This window comes from Mauremys mutica, chromosome 7 (genome assembly GCF_020497125.1).
Source record: "Mauremys mutica isolate MM-2020 ecotype Southern chromosome 7, ASM2049712v1, whole genome shotgun sequence".
NCBI classification, from domain to species: domain Eukaryota; kingdom Metazoa; phylum Chordata; order Testudines; family Geoemydidae; genus Mauremys; species Mauremys mutica.
The window spans coordinates 70,152,779-70,175,317 of NC_059078.1; the positions used below are offsets into that span (position 1 = coordinate 70,152,779).

At 43.4% G+C, this 22,539-nt stretch overlaps 1 protein-coding gene across 2 annotated transcripts in view; it reads right to left on the reverse strand.

Moving 5' to 3' along the window:
- The window catches only part of ZCCHC24 (zinc finger CCHC-type containing 24), a 166,489-nt gene that overhangs the window by 75,088 nt on the left and 68,862 nt on the right, over positions 1-22,539 (reverse strand). The window lies entirely within an intron of this gene.

Genomic DNA, 22,539 nt, shown 5'->3' on the forward strand with positions numbered 1-22,539 from the left:
AAGCTCTGTTTTACTCCTGCGTGTGTGTGTGTGTGTGTGTGTGTGTGTGTTACTTTTCCTAATACTCTCTCTGTTTTTGATCAGACGAGAGAAAAGAATCAGAAGTGAATGGGGCTCTGTTTCCGTTACTCAAGTCGGCTCTAGTCTTGCTATAAAAGTATGTGTGAAAGCCAAAAAAAAAAAAAAAAAAAAAAGACAGCTGCAACCAAAGAGAGCCCAGTAACCCTGAAATTTCCTGTCCCATTCTTTCCTGTGCAGCATGTGGGGAGTTGGGAACTTCCAAGACAAATGTGCAGCTATGCTCCCATTTAAGAAGACAGCACAGCTGCCAAGTTTATAAAATGCTACAGAGAGTCCATAAATGTGTCTGAGATAAACTGGGCTAGGAATGTAACTGAAGATAAGCCTGCTTTTATATTTCATGTCAGGTTATCCCCTAAATTCAAATGAATGCTATTAGTAGGCGAACATTTTGATGGTATGGTTCTGAGAACCACAGAAATGTGTCTGCTTGCCTGAAATGTATAATTTCAGGTGTCTCATGGTATTGAGTTCAGGTCATTGGGATAGGGAGCCTGCAAGAACCGAACTTGTAAGTCTTGCTTCCGGATGAGCTAGCAACACCATGAGACAAGACTTGCTGGTATCAGATAGAAGCTGTCCTTGCCCTGTTGTGATGTGATTGGCTAGACATTCAGATAAGAGACTTTTCTGCTGACTATACGTAGGGTGCTATTAAAAACAGAGTTGTAACAGCTAGTGAGATGGGTAGTCATACAGGATCCTGTAGGGTTACTGACGTGAGGCAGACATTTGTGACCATCATGGAAATTTTGGGCTGGATGGCCTGTCTGGCTGTACAGCGAGCGGTTTTGTTCTCACTTTGGCTTTGAGAATGGCCAAGCATCCCATTTTAAACTGCATTCTGCTCTGTCCAGAGTAGGTCTGATGCCTGTGGATCATCCAGCCTTGCTGCTGTCACGTCTCCTTGACAGGCAGTGGTAAAAGCAATTCACATTCAGTTCTACTGCTCTGTGGAGGGATAGCTCAGTGGTTTGAACAGTAGCCTGCTAAACCCAGGGTTGTGAGTTCAATCCTTGAGGGGGCCATTTGGGGATGAGTCCTGCTTTGAGCAGGGGGTTGGACTAGATGATCTCTTGAGATCCCTTCCAACCCTTAATTTTTTTTTTTTATCAGCAATGTGTGTAGCAATCCAATCAATTTCCCTGTTGATCCTCTCTTCTCTTTTCATACCTCTGGGACTAAGGTAACAGCGAGAGCAAGGACAGTCTCAGTGATATTCTTCCATTTAGAATGGAGCAGTGCAATGCCATTCTCTGGGTTCCAACTGGATGTGAAAAGATTTATGCTAAAGTTTGAGTGAAGGACTCAGTGAATGGTGGCCAGTGGGGCTAGGCAGGAATATCTGTGTAATGTGTCTTTTCTCCTATAACAGTTTTTTCAAACTCAGTTCTTCTACTCTCTTTAAACAGCAATATTCATGCATGTGGCAGTGGTGGAAAAAAAGGGAGGAGAGATAGACAAAGGAAATAAGCACAAAGCCAGGGGAGTTTAAATGTTCCCCCCTCATAAAAAGACTGATCATGACCAAGACTTCTCTTGGGATGAAGGGTCATTTTATTTCGTTAAATTCAAAATTCAGGAGTTTGAAAAAAAAATCTGATGGGTCAGATCCCCAGTGCAAATCAGCATAGCTTCACTGACGTCAAAGAGCTATACCAATTTATACAAGCTGACAATCTGCCCGTTGCTGATCACAGCCTTTTAGATAACAGCCTCCAGTCATCTTGTTTTGGCTATGCAGATTTCCTTCCCCTAGTAGTTGAGCTGCAGCCTCATTATCTGCTACCATCTGCAGTGGGGTGTACCTGGCCTTTCTGGCTCCCTACAGAAAGCCCCATGGTCTCACTATCCCAGGAAACACAAAGTGAAGGGAAAGAAGCAGAGAATGTGCGTCCTCCAAGCATGCCTAGAGAGGCCTCATGGAAGCAGCCAAGCAGATCCAAGCAGGCTCAGATAAAAGGAGCTGAAGGGCCTTACCAGATCAGTGCCTGTGAGGAAGGGTGTGTCTCTCTGGCCAAAGGAGCATGAGAGATAACCAGGGTTTGGTTCTGGCTGCATTTGCTTAAGCTGGAAGAGAGAAGACCTGAGAACCTTAACCCTGAACTAAAGGTGAAGCTAAAAGAAACCAGGCAGAAAGAGGCCTAGGGAAGAAGTAGCAACAAACTGAAATTGTGCAGTGTGTAGCTGCTGTTTACAGGGTCCCTGGGTTGGAAACAAGGGAACCAGGGCCCTCCCACTACTGCGATCAGCCACAGTGGCATAAACCCCAAGAAAGGGATAGGGCTTATGAGAGCCCAAACAAAGGCCTGAATTTAAAGGGCCCATTATTGGATTCTTGACTGCCCTGGAAGAGAATCACTTGGACTTTATGACTTGGCCGGATGACCAAGTCACTAAAGACTCATCAAGGTTGGCTGGCAGTCTGCAACAGGCGTCAGGGGTGAGAAAAGGACTGTGAAACCAAACCCAGCTGCTCAGAGGCACTCGTAATGGGGCACTCACCTCTTAACATCCCTCCACAACTTGGTACTATACTGGTACCTAGACTTCTGCCTCCCATTGAATTATAGAGTTTTAGGCCAGAACGGACCACCAGATCCTTTAGACCACCAGTTTATGTGCTGTGGATTGCTTTTCCCTAGACTTATTAGCTTCCCTTTTTCAAGCTGATTTTCATTTTGTTATTTTCTACCAATGTTTTAAACTCCTTGAGGTCCACTTCTGATATTTTTGTCTTTACTGGGTGCTGACAATGTGGCCCAATTTATTATCCTTTAGAGTTCATTGGCCTGCTGACTACTCACTCTTCTAGATATTAATGAAGATGCTAGGTAATATCCATTGGAAAGATTGGTTTGAGCTATTCGTACGCATTGCCTGGGTCCCAACTAACTGTAACACCTCAGGGAACAAAACATCAGTGCACCATTGTGAACAGATCAATGAAAACTTCTGCAAAAAGTAAACCAACTGATAGGATGTATAAAATGTGGGATAGAAAATAACGGAGACTAGGTTGTTGTATAAATCAATGGGATTCACTCACCTGGGATATTGTGTTCAGTTTTGGTCATCCAGAAATACATCTCCAGAGAGATGCAACAAAAAGGGTTAGAGGCTTGGAATGACTTTAAAGAGATTTAAGTAATTGGAACTTCTTAGAGACATGACAAATTAGAGGGTATTTGAGAGAAGTACATAAAATAATGCAGAGAAGGTGAATCACAAGCTCCAACTGGCCCTTTTAAGTATCAGAACATGGAGACAGTCAATTAAATTCTAAATGTGTTGGTTTTCACTTTATAAAGGGAAATACATTTTTATACAATGCATAGTTAACCAGTGGAACTCATTGCTACAAGACATCACGGAGGCCAACAGCTTAGTAGGATTTAAAATAGGATCTGACATTTATATTAGTGAGAACAGTCAGTTATATTAGACAAGATAAAAACATTTTTAGATGCGAGCTCTCATGCTTCAGGACATAAGTCAACCACTAATTGTTGGGGATTTAGAAAGAAACTTATCTTATATTCAGATTATACCATAATTAACCATTGGGTGGCTTCTTGCATTTTCCTCTGAATGATTTGGGAGTGGCAACTGTCAGGTACTAGACTAGAAGGAAAACTGGTCTGATTCTGCATGGCAATTCCCATGTTTCCATGTTAAACAAGGCTTTCTCTAAGGAAAATCCCTGAGCGAAGATGTTTGACAGGTCTGAAGTGGGAGGATGTCCAAAACACAGGGGCCAACATGGAAGATGTAAAGCTGAGCAAGGGAGAAAGGTGACTTTGGAAACAGCTGGAAGAACATTAGAAGCAAAATTTGGATGCAAGATGAGATGAGAGCAAAGCTGTTAGCAAGGATGGGGTTGTGAGCACAAGGAGCCCTAACTTTGATGCTTGAAGTAAGAGGAAGCCAGAAAAGATTCCAATGTTGTGGGGGGAGGGGAAGAGGAGAGTGATTGGCCAGAATAGTGAAAGAGAGTAATGGTTGCATGAAAGATTTGAACTCAACTGGAGGGGCATTGTACTGCATGCATGCTTCTATTTTAGTCCATATCCTGGAACCACAGGATAATTTACTGGAAATCCAGCCTGAAAATGCATTCTTTGTGAAATACTGTAAGTAGGAAGATACCCCCAAGGAACAAGAATTGCCAAATACTGTGACGCAGTGGAGTAAGAGACAAACCCAAACAAATGAAGACTCTCCAAAGCCTGTAGCTAAATATTTATATCTAAATCAATTTTAAAAACAGAACTTTCATCCAGTAAGAGCACAGAGTAATCTTACAGGTCCAACTTGGCTCCACTGTTGGGGGCAGGAATGCAATTTGGAAAAACAGATTTGAATGTTTTAAGCCTCCAGGACAATAAGCTGGACCAGAAAGTCCCTGGTGCTTCAGAAATTCCATCAGGTAACAAATATGGATGCTCTGCAACTTTTCAGAGTGCTTAATAGAATAATACACAAAACACATCTTAAATCATGAAACACTATGCAAATATAACCCAGCTATGCCAAGAAAGAACCAGAGAGAGGAATGGTGATGTGAACAGTTAGGATTTCAGCTATATATTTATCCAGATATTTGCCTAATAAAAACAATATTTAATTCTTCAACCACTTTCCAGTTGGGATTTCATGGAACTTTAATCCACGTTAATGTAGCAAAATTACCTTACATGATCTTGAAATAAACCCTTATCACACACGTATTTCATCTCATTAGCATGCAGATCCTGGGTGGTGGTGCTGGGTGGCCTGTGACACAGAGGTCGGAAGAGATGATTTGGTGGGCCTTTCTGGCCTTAAACTCTACGACGCATTTGGAGCTTGCAATCTACATTCATTTTTAAATGTTGGGATTCGTTTAGGGCCAGTTTATGAATACCTCCCTCTGAGCGAGCAATTACTCCCAGGATGTCAATAGGATTATTGGTGTGAGCGCCAGCTCTCCAGGGTAAGGGGCTCACAACCTGGCCCTTCATATAACTTATCCTTGGGAACCTATGTAGTTGTTTTCATCTCCACAGAACCTCACAACTAATTCTTTATTCCTTATTATAATACCCCTGGAGGTTAGGTAAATATTATTATCTCTCTACTGAAGCTGAGGAAATGGAGGAAGAGAAATTAAGTGACTTCCCTAGGATTGCAGGTGTCAGAATAAGGGACAGAACTCAGGAGTATTAAATATATTTGGGTAGCCTCATCTTCACACTTGTTTTCCCATGTTTAATTGCACTTTTGGTATAATGCTATCAGGATGAGTAAGTTTCAAGTAACCCTCTCTTTCTGATAGCCTCCCCCCTTTCTCTAAGCAATACTGACCCAATAGGCGCCCTAAAGCAACAGACCCAAGAATTTGTGGGCCACAAGCCCAGCATGTTTCCTTATGTCTGAAAGGCCGCATCAGCCTTGGTCCCAATTAAACTGGTTTCTGTCACCCTAACTGTAGGGAATGGTTTAAAAACAAGCAGGCTCTGTGGCACCTCACAGACTGTGCATAGGCCAATGTCTCTGGTAAATAAAGATTCTTAAATTTTTTACTAAGATTGTGGCCAATGGAAGAAAAAGCACTAGTAACATTGGTAATTATTAGGGTTGCCAACCCTCCAGGATTGACCTAGAGTCTCCAGGAATTAAAGATTAATCTTTAATTAAAGATTATATCATGTGATTAAATCTCCAGGAATACATCCAAACAAAATTGGCAATCCTAGTAATTATAGTTGACAGAATGAAAAAAATGACTAGAAAACCTTTGTGCCCAACACATATTCATTCCTCAGTGAATTCCAGAAGGTTCCTTGATGAATCTTTATCTGTGGGCCTGTTCTTCTACAAAGCCTAGGTAGATTTTTTTTTTTTTTGGTCTTAAAACCTAGCTTTTGGTGGAGTAAACCTACATGAAGAAGATCCTCAGGAATTAATTCCTTCAACAGCTGGGTGCTGCTTACGACTCCCACTGCTGTGTGTGTGTGGAGTAGGGGAGGGAAGGGAAGGGTAGAACTGGCTTCATGACTCCCTATGCAAAATAAAAGAAGCGCAATCTCTTCTAGCTCCTTACCCATATATGACAGGTTTTCCCTCATGTTCATGTGCCCACACATTCCTGGCCCCTTCCCACCTGCCTGTGACCTCCCTTAAGCTGTAGCAAACCCTCTAACCTGTGTAGCTTTTAGTGCCAGTTAAATGTGGGCCATGAGCAAGTGCCTGGTCCTAAAGTGAAACTCTGCAAGCAGCTATAGCAAGCAGCTATAGAGACAGCTATAGAATTCATGATTTGCTGCTGGCATCAGACAGACAGCCTAGTCAGAGACCCACGTCCAATTCTCTATCTTGTGGGAATGTTGTGCATAGGTTACAGAGACTGAAGACTGCCACTTTTGTGACTTTCTCACAGTGCTCACCACCCACAAGGATTTTGCTCTCCTGTCGGAACTCCTTACAGTCATGTGCAGTAAAGTGGAAATGAGACTAAAATGACCTAAAACAGCTTAATCTTCAGCTCTAGGGAGGAGGCCATCTCTACACTATCACTTACAGCAGTCTAGAGTTTAAGAAACAAGCCCAGAAGTTAACAGGACTGTAGCCTGACTTGAAAAAATGGTTTCTTTTCTATGTGTGTGATCCTATGTTATACTTAGCCAAGGCAAAAAAAAACCTAGTGAGAAAAAAGTTTCCCTTGTTCCTCTAGATGTGGCAACTGATTTATTTGTTATGAAGCAGTCACTTTTTTCTTCCTGTTAGACTGGTGCCATATGCCCCCCTGACACTGCTGAATCATCCACGCACATGCACACACACTGGCAATATTTATAAATGAAACACTTATGTCAACAATCAACACTTGGCAATCAAGGAAATATGACAGGAAATATCTTTAGTATCAAAAGGGTAGTTACACAGCAGGATGTATGCACCACTTGAAAGCAGAGTTTATAGCTGTGTAGTGTGTATCTTTACAGATAGGTACCTGTCTCTAGAAAAAAAGACATAGATAATAAACCAGACCGATGATAAGCCAAATTCTGTGCTAACATTACATGCAACCTGTGACGGTGTACTCCATAAGTCTTCATGGGAATATGCTTATGAATGTATATATAATATAACTGGAATATGTTTTATGCTACATATGCCATGTAACATATCTATGTAAAGGTTATGATCTACTGTATACATTCCTCCTATTTGTATACATGAATCATTTTTGTACTTGAAGTTAGGAATATTGGCTGTATACTTGCTTGATTTCTATTGAGAAAGGAATGTGCAAATTTAAATGCCCAATCAAGAACCACTTAAGCCAACAATGAACTTGAAGATGCCAATCCACATCGGAGCTTTCCCAGGAATGGGCTTGGCTGGTAAGAAACTCAGTCATGCATGGACATGTGACTTGCCCATCTGACTCCCAAACTCCATCTTGGAGCTGGACTTTGCATAGGAGAGAGGAGGGGGGGTCTCCCCCCACAAGGGAAAGTCTATTTAAGCTGGTGGGAGACCCCTCCATTTTGTCTTCAGCTGGCTAAAGAGAGAGCCTCTCCACCCGCAAGGATACCTGAAAGAAACTGGAATAAAAGACAGTAACTACAGGGGGCTGTGAGTGATTGCTGGACCCAGACTAGAAGGAGACTAGTCTGTAAAAGGAAGCTTACGGGAACTGGTGAGGTTGTATTTGTATTCAGTTTTCTTATACATAGACTTGCTTGTTTTATTTTATTTTACTTGGTTAATTCACTTTGTTCTGTCTGCTATTACTTGGAACCACTTAAATCCTACTTTCTGTATTTAATAAAATCACTTTTTACTTATAAATTAACCCAGAGTATGTTTTATTACCTGGCCGGGGGGGGCGGGGTAACAGCTGTGTGTATCTCTCTATCAGTGTTATAGAGGGCGAACAATTTATGAGTTTACTCTGTACAAGCTTTATACAGGGTAAAACAGATTTATTTGGGGTTTGGACCCCATTGGGAGTGGGGAATCTGAGTGTTAAAGACAGGAACAATTCTGTAAGCTGCTTTCAGTTAAGTCTGCAGCTTTGGGGTACATGGTTCAGACCCTGGGTCTGTGCTGGAGCAGACTGGCGTGTCTGGCTCAACAAGACAGGGTGCTGGATCCCCGGGCTGGCAGGGAAAGCAGAGGCAGAAGTAGTCTTGGCACATTAGTTGGCAGTTCCCAAGAGGGTTGCTGTGATCCAACCCGTCACACAACTGTCTTGAGTTGTATCACAATAGATTCATCAGATTATATTACGACTCTTCTGATTTAAAGATCCAGATATAAAATCAGTGGTGACTAGAGCAACACATGTAATGTTCTGTTTACGGATGAGTGCACTGCAGTGCAAGGAAAGGACAATGTGCTACTTGAAATGCCCAGAGCCCCAGGCAGAGCACAACACAGATATGGGGGGCATATAAATCACAAGAATGACAAACTGAAGGCAAAGGAATGTGGGAAATTCAGGGGGACTCGGGAGCCTAATTCCCTTAGGTTCCTTTGAAAAATCTCAGCTCAATCTATTGTCAGTTCCTGTGACATTCCACCTGCTTCCCAAGCCCATAATCACTATCAGAGAAACAACGTAAGGAGGAGTCCTTGCTCATGGCCTGATAATGAGAGATGGTGATCACATGCACCTCCAGTTGATTTCATTGGGGTTTGTAGGTGCTCAACCCCTTTCAGGACCTTAGTCCTTCTTTAGCTTTCATTGGAGCTCATAGGCCGAGTCCTGAGAGATTCTCAGTTCCTGCATCCTCCACAGACTGCATGAGGAATGAGCAGTGCTCATTTGCCCAAGGGCTGAGTGGGTTTCAGGATTTAGCCCAGGATTAGCTTCTCATTCTCATTCTTTTGAAAACAACCAAACCCTAAAATGGCCTTAGTGAGTTTTCTTTTGGAAACCCTGCCCCTGCCCTGTACCGTTAGTGCAGCTTCCTGCTCGGAGATGCCTGTTGCCAGGAAGCAGCAAAGCAGAGGCCAACAGGGGAGAGAGAGAGAGAGAAAAAAGAAATATAGACCATTTGAGCTGCACCAGGGCTTGTGCTTCCACTCCGGAAATGAACTTTCCTAGTCGCTTGCCAAAAGGCCATTGTCTGGACAACAATTTCACATTCAAAATGTTGCCCTCTCAAAAGTGAACCTTTAACACACCCATCACAATGGAAACATAGTGCTAGGCTTCAGCTTCTTCTCTGCAGTCCCTATGTCTCTTGATGACCAGATTGTGAGCATTTTCAGTTTCCACTGCATGAACACATGTTTTCTCACTATCTCTTGCCCTATATGTGTCCCCCTTTGTGCAACTGGCGTAAGAAATTACTATTCTGTTATGAGGGAAGAACGTCAATGGTTATGTGCAAGATGAATTCAGAACCTGCCTGCTGCAGGAGCACACCTTAAAGACAAACATCCTGCAATTGTAAATCCCAGGATTGCCTTTTCTCCCTGGCGCTGCAGTTGGGAGTTTCTGGATGGGAGCTCAGTGCTTTCCTCCAGACTCGTCATGGGAGCTATGTACAGCTGGCCAGTTAGCTTAATAAGCATTACTAATATTTAATAGCATGCTGAGATTATGACCTAGTGCACATGAGAAAAAAAACAACTAACAGATTTAGTGACATGAGTTGTATGAATAACAGTGAAATGATTAGAAGTGGGCCCAGACTACGGAATTCAAATCCTGAGATTTTGAATGCTCCAAACCCCTGGGCATTCAGATCCAGGGTTTAGATTCAGACCATTAGATAGACAGGGCCAGCTGTGAAATTCAGACCTGGGTCAGGGCTCTGATTCTGAACCCCTCACCCGGCAAAGTTCAGAGATGTTCAAATCAGGGATTTTGCTTCAAACTCATCTCAGACAATAGCTTGCATTTAGATTTCACCTTTTATCCGCTATAGGTCTGATTGTATTGCTCTGGCATATGAACCACCCATGGGCTTCAAAGGAAGTAATGTCTGGTAAGAATTGTAACATCAGAGCCTACACAATATATGTGTAGGAACAAAGCCCTGCATACATTGTGGGATGATTGCCTAAACTCTGCCCCAAATGCTCTGGTTTGTGCAGTACTCTCGTGCTACAGATTGGCTTCTGATACAATTTTAAATTGCAGATTTGTGTTGAATTAAGTATGAAAATGAATTATATAACCAGGACAGTATCGCCTGTATTATTCAACAATTTGATTTTATGCTGCCATTGAATTTTCACTGTGCTGCAGAATATTGTATTGAACCTTCCTTCTGCTGCAGAATCTAAGCTTCAGTTTAAAAGGAAAGAGCTGTACAGTCCTTATGGCTGCAAAGGTAACTTGTCAAACAGGAAACTAATGTCAAATGGTGCAGTGTCAACTGCCTGAATGTGCAGATCTCCTGAAACAATAGCACAGAGAGGTGAAAACTGCCCCATTCATTGACTTTGAAACTTAATGATAATTTAAATGTCAACACTCACTGTTTCACTGCTGATCATTTTAGCAGAAACATCATGTAAAAGTCAACCTAGCATCCCACCAGTTCCAGGTGAACAGCAAATTCTGGTTGTGATTTCAGTTTGTGAAAAAAATCCAAATGTTCATCCCAGTAAAAGCCTCTGCATATGCAGCTTCTGGAAACAAATGCAGCAGGTCACACTTATCTATAGCGGTCAGCTCCAGTGGAAAGACCTCCATTATGCTAAGCAGCAGGGTAGCAGATAACAGCAGTACAGGCATGCATAAAGAAAGTCTTAAGTACAGGAGAACAGTTCATTGGGAAATGCTTTGCATGACTATCAGAATAAGTATAATCAAAGACAAGGTACAAGCTTTGTCATGACAGTTAATGCTCACAGATGCTGGCATAAGCACTAATGGTCTTGTACAGTACACAATGATACAGATATCTCACTCAAGTACTCAGCAGACATGGGGAGGCTCCTTCTCTATAAATCAATTGCATCAATCAGTGGGTTAACTCATGTCACTTCAGAGTACAACATGCACATTAGATGTTGCTCCATTGTTTTGGGGCACTGTAGCCTGTCTCAAGTGTGGAACACGTCAGGTGACAGACGCATCTTGAGCCTGGAATGTGAAAAATCTGATCTACAGTGTGTGCTGTACAATCAAGAAAATACTGTTTCAGGCACAGGCAAGAGTGAAAGAAATACCTGACACTCATGAAACACATTACTCACTTCAGGAAGAACAATTCATTAATAAGAGCATGTCTAGCACCTCAGAATTCAGTGGGAGAGATGTGCAACCTTTCTCTAGTCTTCTTTTTAACTGTTCTTTGCTTTCAAACTTCAGCCAGGACTATAAGATGCCCACTGCAATGCAACAGCACCATAAGGAGTTATGATATCTCTTGCCTCATTTACCACAGCGTTTTCTAAAGCTAAAAGACTAACCTTGAGGGCAGGCTGGGAAGGGATATAGAAATAATATACACACACACATACAAAAAGAGGAGTCCTTGTGGAACCTTAGAGACTAATTTATTTGGGCATAAGCGGAGCAGGTATCCTGTATCTTTTTCTTCATACATCTGATGAAGTGGGTTCTATCCCACAAAAGCTTATGCCCAAATAAATTTGTTAGTCTCTAAGGTGCCACAAGGACTACTCGTTTGTTTTTTTGTTGTTTTTTTTTTTGCTGATACAGACTAACACGGCTACCACTGAAACCTGTCACCATGCAAAGAAATAACAAAGGTATGAAGGTATCAGCCACCACCTCCCCCAACACACACACTTCCTTGTTCTTTATTCTCACGATCAGCTCAGTCAGGATGAGGTGATGTTTAGTTTGACTGCAGAATTTGGATTCCAGACTGCTAAGACACCGTGGATATGTCCTAGCAGAACATATATTCTTCCAGGCCCATCTCAAGAGGCCTATTCACAGAAGTGTTTACATGGAAACCACAACTCCTTGAGGAAAACAAAGTTAGAGAGGATCATTTTGGCCTACTTGCTAGAGTACCCTGTAATCTTTGATACTAGGTTACGCTCCAAAAATAGCTGAAGTCCTTGAATGATATACTAGAAGCAAGTGAGAGGTCATGCCTTGGAGGCACACAGCCATTGTGGCCAGTCGGTCTTTATACTGGACTGAAGGAGGGGAGTGCCCTTCAATGAGATTGCTCTGATCAAAGAAAATGCAGGCGTAACACATGCCATAAAGACAATACTCTGGCTCTGTATAGTGACTTTTAGCCAAAGATCTCATAGCACCACAATGACAGAACTAATGACTGCGCAGCTGGTGAGGGATACTTGGCAAGGTGCGGCTAACATTTTAACAAGGGCTGCCTCAAAAACTATCCCTCTTGGGTGGCAGTGAAGGTGAAATTCCCTGAGAGGGGGGAAAAAGATCTCTCAGTTCTATTCTCTTCCCTCTCTGATGGGGTCAGTTAAGGAGTTGGCCTCCTGGACAGTGAGGGCAGCACTGTTCTTGTCTGGAAGAGAGGGTGGTTTTAGTGGGGTTGTTTCCCTAGATGGAGGTCGAAGGTGTCAGAGCAAGCAGAGCTTCCACTCAATGCAACAGAAGCTTGACCCTTCTCCTCTTGCACTAATGAAGTTGCCAGTGAAGGGGGAAGGCAGACTTTTGCTAGTGAAGGAACATGGTGGTGGTTGTAGGGAATTAGTGAGCAGCAGCTGGCTTAATTCCACGTTCAAAGAGGGCTGGACATTTTAACAATTTAATAAATGTTAACAGCTGGCATTTTGGAGTGGGCCTGCAAAACAATTTTTGTGAGTGCATGCAGTACACACTTAGCATTTGGGGGAGGGTTAGTGAGATGGTTCTTTCGGGGGTGAATCACAAACCCATATTTACATAAAAGCATGTTTCCATGTATATGTGTGGGGGTGGAATATTTACATTCCTCACCCCACCCCTAGCTCCTGCTGCAGAAGGGAGCCTTGCTCAATCCACTTTTGCAATCAGTTTATATCAAGAAAATGTCTAGACACTTACAATTAACAAAAATTAAACAGAGATTTTCCTTCACAGAGCCCAAAGGACACTGTCAACAGAACACCCTGCAACTACTGAGCTTTCGAAACTACCAAAGCTCAGATTCGGAGTGGAACTTACCAGTACACAGAGTTTGTGCTTCAGACACTAGTAAAATTTAAATTCCACTAGCACGGCTACACTCTCCTGAGAGCTCACACTTGCATTGTTACAGGATGTTATTCTTCTCCTGTTGCTACATTTTCTGTTCCAAGCTCTGCTTGACTTCTTTTGCTCTTCCTGCCAGGTTCTGTTCCTTGACACACATTAGTTTTAGTTGTTTAGAGCCTGGGAATGCAGAGATATTCATCTCTAGACAGATAGATTAGAAAGAGGCCCAAGTGATGAACGTCAGATCTGGATTCAGAGCCAAACTTCCCCCAATCTGGGATGTTTTGGTTCAGCCTATTACAATGATAGACCTGAGCTGAGAAGTTTAGATCTAGATTAAAACTTTGAGAGGGGAGGAATTCCAGATGGAGTGTTCCTATTGGTGCCCATCTCACTCTGGGGAGGTTCAGGCCTGCATAGAGTTTAAAAACCCAACACAGCAGGCTAATTTCTGGTCATGGACTAAGAAATTAATGTGCAACAAACTTCAATGCTGATTTAACATGCCGGTGGGGGTGGGGGGAAGCTTTGGGAGAAAGGGATGGGTTTGTAGTTAAGGCATGGGGCTTGGAGAGCTGGCTTCTAGTCCTCTCTCTGGCTGCAAAAATCATTATAATGAAAGGGGAGGGGAGGAAGCCTTCCATTATGTGAAAGAAATATTGCAGAGTGCTGTTTCCTGGAGCTGGCTGTCCCAGGACTTCTTGTGCGGGTGAGACTTGAAGAATTCCTCTAATCATGACTGGGATTGTGAAGAATCTGCAGGGTAGTAATGCACAGATCCAGCGTGGATCTCTGGACCACCAGTTCAACAGAAATCTCTCTCTCTTTCTCTTTTTTTTAATGTTGTGTCATCATTTCTTCACTAAGGGAATAGTTTCCTCAGATGAGACACAGGGTAGCCCTTGATAACCTGGGACAGCCCAGCTTTTTAAAAATACATCAAACCCGAAAACATGTTGTTTAGAAACAGGCTGCACCTGAAATTTTTTGTTCACATCACTAAACTATGGGGAAGTTAAGAGTGATCCAGATTTGAGCTTTGCAGCTTGACTGATTGGTGCTTCTTTTTGTATTTTGTTTACTGTTAAGGGCTTGCTGTGCTAAAATTAAAAAAAAAAAACCCAAATATGTTTTAAGTTGTGTTAACTAACACGTTTGAACAACTCTAGTAAATGCGCTAGTGCAGAAAAGGGCAGTCATGTTTAAAAATGTGTTAGCTCATGGTAAACGCATTTCCACACACAATTTGGCCATCTCTACAGTAAGTGCTAAGAGTGTTTAACATCATATTAGTTAACATGACGTTCTTCCTAGCCTGGACACATGACCTGTGTGAAGAATTCTGTTACTGGAGACTTGGAAGGGAAAAGAGAAAATGCTAGATACTCTCACGTGAGACCTCTGCAAGGTTTCGAGCACACAGCTGCAGTCCAGCATTGTGCAGTGTCACAATGCTAAAAGTCCACGGGGACTGCAGTTGTTTATTTTGGGGAAAGATGGGGAGTACAAGGGAGAAGGGTGTAACCTCCCCCATGTTTTGCTAACAAGCTGACACCCCAGTACAGGCCTGTTTTTAATGATTTATGCAGCTGCCGGACAGGGTCTGGTTTCAGGGGATGTGAGCTGCAGGAGCAGGTGGGGTGCCTGGGCTTGAGAACAAAACAAAAAGAGATATCTGTCCTCTTTCCAGACTGGGAAGAGGACTCACAAGGAAGTGCTTTGTAAGCTTAACTCATCTGTGAAGCCCTAAGAATTCCTACATGGCCACCTGCCAATTCCAGAGTGGGAGGATCCTTTATAGAAATGCCACAGTATAGGCCCAAATTATAGTACAAAAAGATCTTGCACACCACCGTGTCTAGGATTATGACTTTAATAAGGAATGGGATGTATTTCCTCTGTGTATTAAACATTCTTTTGGTAGGCAGGTATCCATGAGTGTGCCTGTCCCCTCCCCTCACCCTCTTTAACTCTGGCATGCAGCAGTTTCCAAGCAGATATTTTAGAGTCCTTCCTATGTTTCTGCAGTATAAAAAGGGACTGGAGGCTCTTTAGTTTACTGCAGCATTTGGGGTTCTTGCTCAAGGGTCTGCTATCAATGTTTTTGGCATTCAAGAAAGGTTTAAAGCCAGAACACTGAGTCTAACAAGAACAGTTTCTCCGTGGTCTCCTTGTCCTGCCGGCCTCATTGTTCTGTTCAGTTTGCCAGTAGGCTGGTGTTAGACAAGTGCAATAATTTACAAAGGACATATGCTTTTATGATTTTACATAAAACTTATATATTATAATGAGGGGGAAACCCCTGGGGGTGGGGGAGAATGGGCTTACCCCTGGGAGCGCTGGTTTCTGGTCCCCTCTCTGTAATACACTTCCTGTATGACCTCAGGCAGGAGACTTTACCTCTCTATGCCTTAGTTAACCCATCTGTAAAACAGGGACAATACTTCCCTGGCCTCACATAGATGTTGTGAGGATTAATTCATTCATGCCCACGTAGTGCTTTCAGGTCCTCAAACAGAAGGCCCTGATTCAGCTGAAGTCTGTGCGCCTAAAGTTTAGGCCCTGATTCCCCAAAGCACTTTACTTATTTTACAGATGTTTGACATCACCAAATTAATCCCTTTAATTAAAATGATCTCATTACCCACTTTCCCCTTGGATTATAGACCTTTGCCTACTATGTATTCTTCCAGACCTCAGGCAATGCAATAATGAAATTACTTTTGAAGAGTCTGGATGTTTGGACTGTTTCTTTTGGAAGGTGAAATGTTGTTAAAAGGAAGTCTCTGCTTGGAAAGAGAGAGAGAGTGGAGAAAAGAGATGATAGGCCATGATCTCAGAGTCACCTTATTCGCCTTTCTAGGGAGTAGCCCCTCTACTCACAACTAAGACAGATTGTTAGGACACCACCATTTCCCTAGGCCTGCCGAGCCTCCTGCGTGCTGTTTATGTTCCTCACAAACCCCTCCTTTGGACTCTGGCCAGACACAGAGATTTGTGTTTGGGGAAATGAAAGCTCCCTGGAGGGTTGGAATTATCCTCGGGGCAGCTCTGAGCCCTTTGCTTCCTCTGTGGGTTTTGCTGACATATGGATGTTTCAGTTGGATGTTAGAGAAGAAGCAAAGCATGTGTAGAGATTATAGCATCAGAGTTGGGCAAGGAGAAAGTGATAGCTAGCAATTCTCCTCCTCTGCATCTAGACAGAAGGTACAGCTCTTGGGTTTGATACCTTTTGGAATCACACCTACACACAGCGGACACAATGGGCATGGGAGGGAATTGTGTGGCAATTGGCAGCTCTGTTTCGCGTACGTGCACACATGCAGGAAATGATTTTATTTAATCACCAACCATTTCTAAGAATTGATGCTCCATTCAAAGCAGTGGTGATGCACACTGATTGATAACTGTGCCACCCATTGCAATGCTACAGGGTTTCCAAGAATGAGGATTTAACATGTGAGAATGTCCATCCTTCTCTGTGTCGCTTAGGCTGGCAAGCTGTCCTTTTAGCCACTCTCTTGCAAATGAGATGGGCCGTTTCAGTGGCAGTAAAGAACGAGAGCTGTGCAAAGTTCACTGGGTTCAGTTTGCAGGTATCTGCATGAAGAACCAGTCACTTCATATGGGGTTTGTGCCCTTTGTATTTAAACGACCCTCCCAAATGCCAATCAGCCAATGTCTTTACACCAAACCAACTTTACAAAACATAAACGCCCCCTAAGGCCTTAATTTTCAAAAGTGGCGAGTGGTTTTTTTCAGAGCCCAACTTAAAACACTGTCTGCTTTGTCTCTGTCTCCACCGAAGTGCTAAACTGCCAGAACACAGTGGAGGACTATGGGAGCTCAGCTGCAGACCAGGGCCCAGATATCGCTGAGGTGAGCACCCAAAATCAGCAACCCCTTTTGGAAATTTAGGCTTACATGTATGTACACATACATGCATCTGCAGCTTCTTCTCCCTCACCATTACCCCAAACATTAAACAAATGCTGAGCTTGAAGTTCCCTGCAAGTGTACTCAATGCGACCGGTCACTGGACTGGTGGCTCATGAATCAGCTCTGGTTACTAGTTTGTATTTCCTAACAGAAAGCAGTGATTTTCCAGCTTTCACACTCGAGATATTTTGGAAGGGCCTGGGGTTAAAGAGAACCTCAGACCTCCAAAAATCTTGACTTAACATTATAGTGTATAAGTAAAATGATTAAAGATGCACTAGAATTCTAAACAAGGTCTGTGTTACAGAAATCTATCTGCTGAAGTTATCATGACCATACTGCTTGCTAAATCGGATTGCAGTGTTCTTACTTTTTCCAAAGTTCAATTATTCACAATAAACGAGTCAGAATTTCTACAGTCAGTCTCACTAGACTGTTAAAAAGAAAAAGTGCCATGTGTATTTGAAATCAGTGCAGAGTCTTCTATACCACGCTATTTTCATGTCACATTAAATTCCACTTTCTAAATTTCCACTTGTGCCCATAAATTGAAAAATCTTCCCATTTCTTTACAACAGCTTCCAGGACACCACTCTGACAAAGAACCCTGGAAAACTTAGATCTGTTTTAGGGTTAACTTAGTTTCTAATTTTGCCAAAAAGAAACATGCAGATCTGTTTCTGCTCTTTGTCACAAATGTGGGTCTAACTCCTCAACTTTCTGCTGCTTGGAAAATTTGCATAGTGACCTACCATATTAACTATTCAGCAGTTGATTATGTAAACTATGTGCTAGATACCTCAGAACACCTAATTATTGCCTGCATTTTCCTTATAAATCCCTCAGATGTCATCATTCCTGTCAGCTCCCTTCTGTAATACAGACCTTCAAAGTTGTCAACCTAGAAATCAAAAGTGATAATGCCTCTTTTACAAATGCATCTTTATCCACAAATTGAGCTCAGTCGAAAAAGACTTGACCATTAAGTTGATAAGAAATTTTGTTCAGTTCCCCGATTCCAGGGTCCTCCTTTCAGAGTTACATACAGGAATCAGCTTTGTACATTTACTTGGATGGCAGTTTTTAGCTTATAAGTACAGGGGCGGCTCTAGTAATTTCGCCGCCCCAAGCAGGGCGGCGCGCCGCAGGGGGCGCTCTGGCGGTCGCCGGTCCCGCGGCTCCAGTGGACCTCCTGCAGACGTGCCTGCGGAGGGTCCGCTGGTCCCGCGTCTCCGGTGGACCTCCCGCAGGCATGACTGCGGAAGGTCCGCCGGAGCCGCCTGCCGCCCTGCCGGCAAAATGCCGCCCCAAGCACGCGCTTGGCACGCTGGGGTCTGGAGCCGGCCCTGCATAAGTAGGAGCTCAAAAACCTTTGCTTGCAAACTGCACTTGCACTTTTTAGCTCAGCTATTTAGTATATGGGTACATTGCACTCACTGCATGCCAAGCGAGGGTTAGAGGCTATCCCAGTTCCATTCTGTGCCAAACTAGACTGGTTGTAGGGGGAATGCACTACTGAGACAGTGCAACTTGCATTTGCTTTCTCTAACTTGTATAGCAGCCATTAGGATTAAGTGGATGTATCAAATGGTATCCAATTCCTGCAACTGCAGTGAGGAACAGATTCTGGTGGACCTGCATCCTCCTGTCATCTTCTACATTTCTGTCTTCCATGGGCTTTCTGCACGTCATGTCTTGGGATCGCGTCACTAGTTAGTTATAGGCAGGGGCAGCTCCAGGCACCAGCGCAGCAAGCGCATGCCTGGGGCGGCAAGCCGTGAGGGGCAGCCTGCCGGTCACTGTGAGGGCGGCAGGCAGGCGGCACGCCTGCGGGAGGTCTGCCGGTCCCGCTGCTTCAGCAGCAATTCAGTGGCAGGGATGCCGATGGTGCAGCACTGGCAGATCACCTGCAGAAGCGCCGCCGAATCCACGTGACAGCGGACCGCCCGCAGGCATGCCGCCGAAAGCCGCCTGTCTGCCGTGCTGGGACAGCAAAAAACATAGAGCCGCCCCTGGTTATAGGCACCTCGGGTTTTCTCAAAAGCCTCAGTATCATTCTAACCACAGTAGTCCCCAATTCTTGTGTGTATAGTCTAGATCTTCAACTTCTACTTCCTTAAATTCATTCCTGCCTTCACTATGCACCGAGATGAATACCATAAGCTACAATTTTTACTGTAACTTGAGTCCCTTTAATATACAGAATGAAGATTTCCAAACTTCTCACAATTGTGGAGAACATATTGGGACCAAATGGGTGCTTTTCCAGTTCTCTCCCCCCTCCCCGCCCCCCTCCTCCCCCGAGACGTTCCAATCACTCCCCCTCTCCCAAATTGTGGAGGTGAGAATCTCTACTAGGGAATCACAGGAGGCCAAGCTTCAAACAAAGATAGAGAAATAAAAACAAATCTCAGTGTTTTATAACCACAACTGTTGTTGTTCTGTTGTTAGCAGAAAAGTCCAGCAGTTGTGAAGGAAAGTTGTCATCATGGTGCTTATGTGGGGTGAGAAAATTTTGCTAGTTGGCAGTGTCTGAGGAGAGCACTCGTCATGATTAAGGTAATGATCAGGTCAGTTAAGAGCCAAGTATTCTATAACATTCAGTGAATTGATGTGCTGAAAGGTTGTCAATAAACAGCATGAGGCATTTTCTCTCACCTAGTTAAGTCCCACATGTTGGGGACTGAACTCAAGTCTCCCATGTAGCAGTGCCAAACACTAACCTAGACCAGGGTTCAGTTAAAGGGATATGCCATCATGCTGGATTTCAGATTGTGTTCTGAACCAAAAACATTTAGCTTGGCTATTTATTCAAAGTCAATCAAGCTGACATATGCCAGAAGAGCCGGTCAGTATATTTCTTCTCAGTTTTAATTCTATTGGCAAGAGGATTTCTCACTGTGAGTCTCAATAAGCATTTTGGAAATGCTAATTGTGGCTCTTTCAGCACACCAGAAACAAATGCAGAGCAATTTTTTGTATAATTAAAAACCAAAATAAAACCTGAAAAACCGCACTGTCGGCAACTGTTACTAACAGTGGGTCCTACTTTTATTTCCAGCATTTGTGCTTTAAGCTGACCACTTTGATTTGATTTCCAAAAAAAGGTGTGAGAATTAGTGATGAAATCAGGGTGACCTCATTCAAAGAGAAGAAAAATATTTCCATCCCACTTCAAGCTTCTTAATGCCTCTGCATTTGACAAGATTAACGTAGCCCAACATTGGTTTGGCACCATCAGCCAGTCTGATGTGCCAATTATTGTTGTTAATAATCATATTATATAATTTATGAATATTTTGATGCAAAGTGTTCCTAAACTACTCAGAGTCAACGATCATGCCATATGTCAATGAAAAGGTCATTTTCCATACAGTTTCAATAAACTCTATGACATTTGACCTTTACTCTGAGCATTCATACTTTTTATGTATGATTTTCTTTGTAGGTTAGCCAAAATGCTGCAGATGAAACTTAATTAGTAGAACTCATTTATTTATAAAATATAATTTATTGTATTTACACAGAATAGACTGTTTCTTGGATGGTAGCTGCAATAGTTAAGGTGATTCTACGATGTACAAATAGTACTTTACTCAGCAGATCTGCCCTCAGTGGGCCTGATCCAAAGCCCACTTACAAGCTCCCAATGGGAGTCTACTCACTTCCCATGTGCTTTGGATCACACTTTATGGGTGTATTAAGAGGCATGCCTGGTTAACTGAGTGACAGCAATAGGATTTTACCTCTCTTTGCTCCTGTTTGTAATGTACAACCAACACACCTACAGGGAGAGTGAACTGGATGATATTCCTTCTGGCAAAGCAGCAACAGAACTGATACTAATCTGGCTCATTAGTTCTCTGCAATGCCACTGAAAACAATGGAGTTGCTGAAGGGTAATTCATGGAAGAATCAGGCTTGAAGAATCTTTATTGTTGGTGATAATTAAAGCTACGATTTAGTCACGGATATTTTTAGTAAAAGGTCATAGGCAATAACCAAAAAGTCATGGGCAGTGACCTGTCCATGACTTTTACTAAAAATACCTCAAACTAAATCTTACCTGCAGGGGTGGGGGGTGGGGGTGCCCCAGTGGACGCTGCTGCTTCTGGGGGTGGGGGGTGGCCCGGGGCCCTGCCACTGCCGCTCTGGGCTGGGGGGTGGCCCGGGGCCCTACCACTGCTGCTGCTCCTCCGGGGGGCGGGGAAGGGGCGGCCTGTAGTGCCACTGCTCCTGGACCGCTGCTCCAGGGCAATACCCAGGACCAACTGTGTAGGCCACCGGGTCAGCCGCACCAGCCACTGCAGCTGTGGAAGTCACAGAGGTCCCGGAAAGTCACAGAATCCATGAGTTCTGCGACCTCCATGAAAGATTTGCAACCTTAGTGATAATCCTGCACTTGCAAAAGTCGCTGTGAAGGCTCTGGTGCTGTATTCAGATCGGTAGCCTGTAAGTGGCGGGGAAACCTGAAGTTTGGGCTCGACCTTTAGTTGCAAAGCTCAGCCAATCCAAACTCCAACCACGATGAGACGTGATTAAAGGTCATGAGTTAAATGTCATCATTTTGGTTCTGTGCTGACGTTGCAATGCAATTGTATTATGAAAAATAACACCAAGAGAAGCATAGATAATGCATCACAGTTCTGTGCTACACACGGGATTCATTAATGACGACTCATCTCCCAATGGCATTATCGCAAAGAAATGTGGAGGATAGTTTGTTCAGCCATAACGTACATCCAGGGCTGGTCTTAAGACACAACATGTGCAAACAATCTCTTTGGGAGCCCTGCATTTGGGAACCCTGCAGTTCTGTAACAATACTGAGAAAAAGGCTGCCCACCTCTCTGTCTCTGGCAGTAGCACCAAGAAGAGAGGAAACTAATGACCAGTCTAGATCCCCTGCAAACTCGAAGACCAGACTTAACCATGTTCTCTCCTGTAACAGAAATGGATTTCTGCCATTGAAGCCAGTGAAGGGACAAATACGCCATACAAGAACAACAGTGAAAGACCATAAAGGAGAAGAAATGAATTCCAGTGTGGGCCAAAGTGCTTACACAAGAACATTTACACAATCAAAGCACTGTACAAAGAAACAAAGATCTGGCCTTGAGGAAGTCACTGCTGTTTTGTAAGTAATAGTTAAAAAATATTTGCGCTGACTGTACTCAAAAAATATGCCTTTAGAGGCAGGGGCCCTAATAAGGAGCAGCCGCCAGCACCCCCATGAGTAAACATGGCTCCCTGACCCCAAAGACTGCCCTGAAATAAACACAAAAGTCTTTATACAGAATTGCATACTCTGGCTGGATCATGGAGCTGTGCAGCCTACCATTGGCCATCACATAAATATTTCAGTGCTGAATATA